This window comes from Carlito syrichta, unplaced genomic scaffold (assembly GCF_000164805.1).
Source record: "Carlito syrichta isolate Samal-C Ts95f unplaced genomic scaffold, Tarsius_syrichta-2.0.1 Scaffold314258, whole genome shotgun sequence".
Classification (NCBI taxonomy): Eukaryota; Metazoa; Chordata; class Mammalia; order Primates; family Tarsiidae; genus Carlito; species Carlito syrichta.
Genome location: NW_007258354.1, coordinates 1,031,622 through 1,040,563, shown reverse-complemented (window position 1 = coordinate 1,040,563; position 8,942 = coordinate 1,031,622).

Genomic DNA, 8,942 nt, shown 5'->3' with positions numbered 1-8,942 from the left:
AAAAAAAAAAAAAAAAAAAAAAAGAGCAAAATGCACCATTTTAAGTGTCCAGTTCAACATGTTCTGGTTAACGTGTGCATCTAGATCAAGGCATAGAACATGTCAATCTCCCTGGAAGTCCTGAGCTCTTAGGATCCCCCAGACAGTGTGTCTTCTGCTTTGACACTGGAATGTCATCTCATGAAGTCACCCTGACACATGTGTGTGTGTCTGGCTTTTCTCCCTTGGGTACTCACGTCTGAGAGACCCCTGCTGCAGGGTAGGCTGGAGTTTGCACCTTTGTAGGGCTGAGGCATCTCCCATGCAGCACAGGCCACGGTTGCCTTGTCCAGTCCCTTGCACTTGGATGTCTGCACCCTCTGGCTTGCTTCTGGCTTTTGGCTGTTGTGAATGAAGCTCCCGCTAGCCTCTGTGCGAAGGCTTCTGGGTGAGCACACATTTTTGTTTCTCTGGGGTCAGTACCAGGAAGGGCAAGCATGGAGTCGTGTGTCAAGTGTGTGCTTAATGTCCTAAAAAGCTGATGAACTGTCTTCCAGAGTGGCCATACCACTTCACATTTCCACCAGCAATGGATACATGTTCCAGCCGCTCCTTGGCCTCAACTGTACTCAGGGTTTCCTGTCCGGGTTCCTCCTCTTCCTGGTTTACCCAGGCCTAGCAATGCTGCTGCTGCTTCTTGTTCTTTAAAAAAAAAACAAACAACTATTAGAGACAAGGTCTTGCTTTGTGGCACAAGCTAAAGTGTTGTGGCATGATCATAGCTCACTACAGCCTCCAACTCTTGCATTCAAGCGATCCTCCCATCTCAGCCTCTTGATTAGTTAGGATGACAGGTGTGTGCTACCACCCCCAGTTAATTTTTGTAAGGATCTCAGTATGTCACCTAGGCTGGTCTTGAACCTGTGGCCTCAAGTGGTCCTCCTGCCTTAACCTCTCAAAGCACTAGGCTTGCAGGTGAGTGCGCTGTGCGCGGCCAAGGCTTCTTATCCTCCTGCTCTCTCCCGCCCCTGCTTCTCTGGCCTGGCTTGGGCCCTAGCATGAGTCACAGAAACTTTCTGGCCAAGCTGCTTTTTGAGACCCGACCTGAGGGATCAGTTTAAGTGTTGCCTTTCAACTATGCGAGGCAGACAGAATCTCCTGGCTCCTTCTCTCAGGGCCAAGAAGCTCATTTTGCTCATGGTGGTGGTTCCTCGCCAGTGTTGCAGGTTCATGCTCATGTGTCACCTTCTCAGAGGGGCCTTCCCGGACCGCTGGGAGCAGAGCCAAGCTTCAGGGGGCCTGAAGTGGATATAAGTTTTGTGAGCAGTCCTTAGGCAAAAGAACACACCACTGTGAGCACACAACGTAGGAAATATTCAGGGTGGGAAGAGGAAGGGTCTGAGCAAGCAAAGAGCCCCAGACCCAAGCTGTGCTGCTTTGGGTGAGCTGCTCCTGTGAGCCCTACTCCTGAGCTGGGGCCTGTTCCCCCATCTGCCTGGTCTAGCCCCCAGCTCTCTGCTACCGCCTCAGATTCCATTTGCTCTCTGTCTGTCTCCCCTGCTGGGTGGGGTGCATGCTTTATGTGGGTGAGGGGTTCTTGGTTCATTGCCGTATACCCATCCAGCCCCCAGAACATCACCTACTGCATGGTGTGCACTTCAGACATGCTGATTCAACAAATGACTGTGTGCTTTTTGGCCAAGCATGGCTACGTGTGTCTATAATCACAGTGCTTTGAGAGGCTGAGGCGGGAGAATTGCTCGAGGCTAGGAGCTGAAGACTAGTCTGGGCAACATAGCGAGACCTTGTCGCCACTAAAATAAAAAATTAGCTGGGCATGGTGGTACGTGCCTGTGGCTCCAGCTACTCGGGAGGCTGAGGCAGGGGGATCGCTTGAGCCCAGGAATTGGAGCCTGCAGGGAGCTGTGACTGTGTTACTGCATTGCAGCCTGGGTGACAAAGTGAGAACCTGTTTCTAAAAAAAATAAAAAATAAGTAAAAACAAAACAAATGAGTCAGTGCTTTTCAAGTACCACTGGATGTAAAAGTGAGATTGTTTTAAAATGAGTTGATACACAGAAAAATGTCAAGCATGCGTTGGCGCACAGAAATGGCAAAGGTCATAGTGAAGGCAGCGTGGGCTCGGATGACAGCAGGAAACAGGCATTTTCCTGGGGGTGCCTGCTCTGTCATCCTGAAGACCCTCCCAGCAGCCTTGGAGGCCAGTGGCTTCTTCCCCATTTAGCAGGAAACAGAGGGTCTGGGGGTGGGGGGAAGGGTGGAGCCCCTCAGCCCATGTCACACCGCTGGTGACCAGGCAGTGGGACTTGCACCTGGTGTCACCCTCCTCTTGGCGCATGGTCCCGGCATGGCCCCTCTCTGCCCTCGGAGCTCTTCGAAGCTCCTGACACCAGGGTTCCAAGGGGGGTGGTCGGGGTCTGTGGGAGTCAGGGGTTACCAGGCGTGGAGAAGGGAGAGGATCGTGTCCTCTGACAGGCAGCAGGGAGGGAAGGGGACCCCCCTGGCCTCCTCCACCCTCTCCCAAGTGACAGCCCTACGTGGGGCTGCATGGACCAGGCCAACCTGGAGCGAAGCTGTTTGCTGCAGAAAGTCACAGGGCCTGGTCCCTGAGGAGAGCATTGAGTAGTGTCCAGGATGATTTCATTCCACGTGAGCAGGGAGAGCACCTGGGAGCCCAGAGCCCTTCCTGCCCGGATGCCAGAATTCTGATCTTTTGTTTTGTTTTGTTTTGAGTCGGGGTCTCACTGTTATCATGGCCACTGCAGCCTTGACCTGCTGGGCTCAGGCAATCCTTCTGCCTCAGCCTTCCAAGTAGCTGGAACCATAGGCGCGCGCCACCATGCCCGGCTAATTTCTGATTTCTTATAGAGATGAGGTGTCACCACATTGCCCAGGCTGGTCTTGAACCTGCAGGCTCAGGCAATCCTCTCGTCTCAGCCTCCCCAAGTGCTGGGATGACAGGCGTGAGCCCCCACATCCCGGTGGATTTCATGGATTTTGACGCCCCTGACAGCTTGGGTGAGTGACTGAGCGGCTGTGCCAGTGTCTCCTCCTGGGTTGAGAGTCACCACTTCCCAGGGTGACCTAAAGATTCATTGGGGTCATGGCTCGTGGCAGCACCAAATGCCTGTGAATTCTCTCCTCCCTGTTTTTATGAAAAGATCTTGATCATCTGTGTTTTGACTGGAGTTGGCCTGGGAGCCCTTTCCAACCTTTGCTTGGAATATCCCCCCTTGCCCCAGGCCCTGCATCAGGCAGCCTCTCACCCAGTGTCACCATTCTCGGTCACAGCAGCCTTTCATGTGGCACCGACTATGTACTAGGCATGGGACACCCACTCTCTCTCTCCCTGTCGCAGTTCTGCAAGGGAAGTCAAGGATTCCCATTCTGTGGATGGAGAGACTGAGGCCCCGCAGGCAGTGAGCAGGCGCTGGCGGGGAGCTGGACTCTTGCTCCCTTTTCCAGGCTCTGCCTCTTCTCTCCATCTCCCTCCTGCTCTCTGCTGCAGGCCCACGCGCCTCATGACTTGGCTTTCCCATCACAGAGCATCCATTTACGGAGCGCCCACTCCTGTGGGGCAGGGCCCATCCCAGCCCAGGCCCGTGGGGGCGGCCAGCCTCCACCCTGCCTTCCGAAAGCTCAGGGAGGAGCAGGACTTCCGACTGGAACCCCGCGAACAAAGAATGATAGGAGGGTAGCCGTGGGACAGGACCCCAGCCTGTCGGGAAGGCTGCGGGCCTCACTGCAGGGCTCAGCTGCACACGCGCGGCGCTGAGTGTGTGTGCATGTGCCTGTGACGTGATGAGATGACAGAGATGGAAGGGACACAGTTGCTGCCACCATTTATGTGTCTGTGCTGTGCCTCCAAGCGTCCCCCTCCATCCTGAGTCTCAATGTCCACATCTTTAAAATGAGAGCTTTGTCACAAGCACGGGTCTGTAGACTGGAGCTTGTTGATAGTAATTTGATCCTTTATAAGCATCAATTGGAAAATGTTAATGATGGAAGTCCTTACTTCTGACACTTATTAATTTCAGAAGCGGATTTAAAACATAGATGTGTAGGTCAGGTGTGGTGGCTCATACCTGTAATCCCAGCCATTTGGGAAGCCGAGGTGAGAGGATACCTGAGCCCAGGAGTTTGAGAACAGTCTGGGTAACATAATGAGACCCTGTCTCAAAAAAATACACAGACATGTAGTTTTAACTTTTTATTATATACTTTTTTTGAGTCAAGGTCTCATTCTGTCACCCAGGCTGGAGTGCAGTGGCACAATCATGGCTCACCCCAACCTCGACCTCCTGGTCGATCCTTCCTCATCAGTCTCCCAAATAGCTGGGACTATAGGTGCACACTACCAAGCCTGGCTAATTTTTTGATTTTTTGTAGCAGTGGGGTCTCGCTATGTTGACTCAATCAGTCCTCTCACCACGGGCTCCCAAAATTCTGGGATTTACAGGTGTGAGCCACTGTGCTTGGTCTAAGAATTTTAAAAACATTATCAAATAGAACAGTGCGATGACCCTTGTGTCCCCAGAACCTCTCTTTTTTTTTGAGTTGGAATCTCACTCTGTCACCCAGGCTGGAGTTGCAGTGGCACACTCATGGCCACTCCAGCATCAACCTGCTGCGCTCTGGCGATCCTTTCACCTCAGCTTTCTAAGTAGTCGGAACTATAGGCATGTGCTATCACGCCTGGCTAATTTTTGATTTATTGTAGAGATGAGGTCTCACCAAGTTGCCCAGCTGGTCTCAAACCCGTGGGCTCAGGTAATCTACTCGCCTCGGCCTCCCAAAGTGCTGGGATTATAGGTGTGATCGACCACACCTGACCAGGACTTCGTTTTGAGACTTCTCCATGTTCTGCCATTCTTGAAGAACTGGATTCTTGATGAGTTAAATAAGTGTAGTTTTGAGTAATTCATTGAATGCCTATTTCTGTTTTCCTCTGAAGAAAGAACTAAAAAAAGACTTTAAGCTGGGCGTGGTGGTGCATGCCTGTAGTTTCAGCTACTTGGAAAGCTGAGGAGGAAGGCTCACCTGAGCCTGGCAGATTGAGGCTGCAGTGGCTGTGATTGTGCCACTGCACTCCAGCCTGGGTGGCAGAGTGAAACTCTGACTCAAAAAAAATAAAAGAGATTTAAAAATATTTATAGCATTTGTGAAGACATTCATAAATGCGCGTTTGTTCTCTGCCTACGCGAGTCTAGAGGTGCGTGGCAGAGATTCCAGATCCCCAGGCTGCGGGGCGTCGGGGCAGGGAGGCGCCCGCAAGCCCGTCTCTGGCAGACCCCCAATCTTCTTGGCTCTCGTCTCTGCAGAGAGAAAAGCCCATTTATGACTTTCCTGGTCTGGTTTTGAATGTGGTGGCAAAGGTTCAGGAATGTGCCTGCCTGGAATCCGCAGTCCTTGGAGACTCGCTTAGAAAACAAGGCGCCGTTGTCTCTTGTTCTGACTCCCAGGACGGGGTCAATGAAATGCTCTCTCAAGTCCAAGTTGGCTTCAACCTCACTCACAGCAGCTGCAGCTGAAAAGTGGGGGAAGGATAATGTGGGTTTTGCTACAGCTCTGTGCCCATTCCCTGTGTGATCTTGAGAAGCTGACTTTGCCTTCTGGGCTTCCTTTGCCCCGTCTCTAAGTGGGTTTTCACCTGGGTGTTCTCTGTGGGCTCTTCCAGCTCTGAGTGGCTATGATCCATGGTTAAGTGCAAGAAGAGTGTTTAATGTCACGTGTGACGCAGGAGATGTGTGAACTTAGTCTTGAGAATGACCTAGAAGGCTCGGGTACTCTCTGGAAAGGTCCACTGTTCTCTCTAAGTTTATTAGATGCTGGATTTTTTTTTTTGAGGCAGTGTCTCACTTTGTCATTCAGACTGGAGTACACTGGTACAATCATAGCTCACTGCAGCATTGAACTCCCGGGCTCAAGTGATCCTCCTGCCTTGGCATCCCAAGGCAGTCCTGAGGGACTACAGGCATGCACCACCATGCCCAGCTAATTTTTCTATTTTTTTATAGAGATGGGGCGGGGGAGGGTGTTTCTTGCTATGTTGCCCAGGCTGGTCTCAAACTCCTGGCCTTAAGCATTCCTCCCACCTCGGCCTTCTAAATTGCTGGGATTATAGGCATGAGCCGCCGTGCCTGGCCAAGACACAGCTTTTATAAGCTCTGCGAAGACATTTGGGCTTTGTCTTGTAGGCCACTGAGGGCCACGAGAAGGTTTTAAACAGGAAAAGTTCATTGTCAGATGTGTTCCTTGGAAAGATGCCTTTGGCTGCTGGATGGCTGCCAGGGGCTGCCCTGGGCAGGGAGGCTGGTTTCGCGTCTACTGCGTCATCTAAGGAATGATTGTGACAGGGTGCTGGAGAGGGTATGCAAAGGAACTAGCAGATCCCGTAGACACCAAGGAGGTGACATCTGTCAGGTGTTGTGAGTGGATGTGAGAGGGAATGTGCACACACCAGATTCAATTTAAAAGCTGTATCCTGCCGGGTGCGTTGACTCACGCCTGTCATTCTGGCACTTTGGGAGGCCAAAGCAGGAGGATTGCTTGAGACCAGGGGTTCGAGACCAGCTTAAGCCACATAGTGAGACCTCATTTCTAAAAAAAAAAATTTAGCCAGGCATGGTGGTGCATGCTTGCAGTCCCAGCTCCTCAGGAGGCTGAAGTAGAAGGATTGCCTGAGTCTAGAAGGTCAAAGCTGTGGTGAGCTGTGATCACATCACTATACTTCAACCTGTGCAACAGAGTGAGACTTGGCCTCAAAGAGAAAACAAACAAACAAACTGTGTGCTATTCCATTGGGTGGATGTGCCACATTTTAGATTTCTGTTTTCTTTCTTTTCTTTTTTTTTGAGTCGGAGTCTCACTCTGCTGCCCAGGCTGGAGTGCAGTGGCACAGTCACGGCCACCGCAGCCTCAACCTGCTGCTCTCAGGCAATCCTTCTGCCTCAGCCTTCTAAGTAGCTAAAACCACAGGCACATGCCACCACGCCCGGCTAATTTTTTTATTTATTGTAGAGACGAGGTCTCACCAATTTACCCGGGCTAATCTTGAACCCCTGGACTCGGGCAATCCTCTTGCCTCTGCCTCCCAGAGTGCTGGGATGACAGGTGTGAGCCACCACACTCAGCTAGATTTCTGTTTTCTAGTGAGAGCTGTTTCCTCTTGCTCATGATTACAGACAAGATTGCGATGAACACCTCTGAATTGATTTCCCCATACAAGTGCGAGAAACTGTCCTTAGTGGGTCATTCGGGCTGACTTGGCTCACTCGTGAGGTCTGCACCTCTTCAGACCCAGGAGATCCTCTCAGCTCCCTCTGGGGTGGCTGCCCATGCACTCTCCCGCCACGAGTCGGGGCTCCTCTCCCCGTTGCCCTCAAGGCTGTTGTCCAACTTGTAAGATCTTGCCAATCTAGTTAGTGTGAAATGGAATCTCTCTGCTGGTTTAATTTGTTTCTCTGACTGCTAGTGAGATTAAACCTACTTTGTATGATTAGATGTCATCGTTTTCTTCTTCTATGAATTGCCTGTTCATATGCTTTGCACAATTTTTCATTTTTTTTACAAACTAAGAAATATATATTTCAAATACTAACCATTTGTTCGTAGAATATTCCAAATGCTAACATGTATATATTCCAAATACTAATGTTCTAAATACTAATCCTTTTATATATTCCGAATACTAATCGTTTGTTGGTAAAATATCTTTTCTCAACCTTGACTTGTCTTTTCAATTTCATTTATAAAAATCTTTGCTATGACCGGGTGCAGTGGTTCAGGCCTGTAATCCCAGCACTTTGGGAGGCCAAGGCAAGAGAATTGCCTGAGCCCAGGGGTTCGAGACCAGCCTGGGTAACTTGGCGAGACCTTGTCTCTACAATAAATCAAGAAAAAATTAGCCAGACATGGTGGTGCGTGCCTATAGTTTCGGCTACTTGGAAGGCTGAGGCGGAAGGATCGCAAGAACCCCGCAGGTCGAGGCTGCAGTGATTGTGATCATGCCACTACACTCCAGCCTGGGCGACAGAGTGAGACTCTGACTCAAAAAAAAAAAAGAAAACAAACTTTGTTAGACAGAGTTTAAAATTTTAATATATTCTAACATTTCAAAAATGTTCTCTATAGTTTATATTTAATGTATTTTGATTAAATTTTGTCTATACTGGTGTTATAAACATATTCTTCTATATTTCTCCTATTTTTTCTAAAAGCCTAAAAATTTTGATTTTTCACATTTATATCTTTAACCTGTGAATTATGTGTGTACAATGTAATGAAAACATCTACTTTAACCTTTTTTCAAATAGCCAATTTATCCAGTACCATTTATAGTACAAGTCATCTCTTCATTATTATTTATATTCATTATTTATAGAATAATTAATTATACTAATTTGTAATTCCACCTCTGCCATATATTGTCCATGTTTGTGGGTTAATTTCTGGGCTCAATATTTTATTTCATGATATATTTGTCTCTTCTTGGAGTAATGTCACACTGTTTTAATTACAATAGTTTTATACTAATTTATTTTATCTGGCAAGAGAAGTCTCTCAACTTTGGTTCTTTTATTGCAAATTGACTTGGCTCTTCCTAACTCTCTTTACTTCCATATTAATTTTAAGATCAGCTTACCAAGTTCTAGAGAAAAAGTCCTTTGGGATTTGGGTAGGAATAACATTGATTTATAGACATGATTGTGGAAATTGCTGTTTTTGAGACATGGAGCCTTCTTATCCATGGATGTGGTATGTCAATATTATGTGAGCTTTCTTTCAAAAAATGTAAAATGTACAGTTTCACATTTTTCTCCTCATTAAGATCTTGAGCCGGGCTCGGTGGCTCAGCCTGTAATCCCACGCCTTAGGAGGCTGAGGTGAGTGAATTGCCTGAGCCCGCGAGTTTGAGACCCGCCTGGGCAACTTGGCGAGAC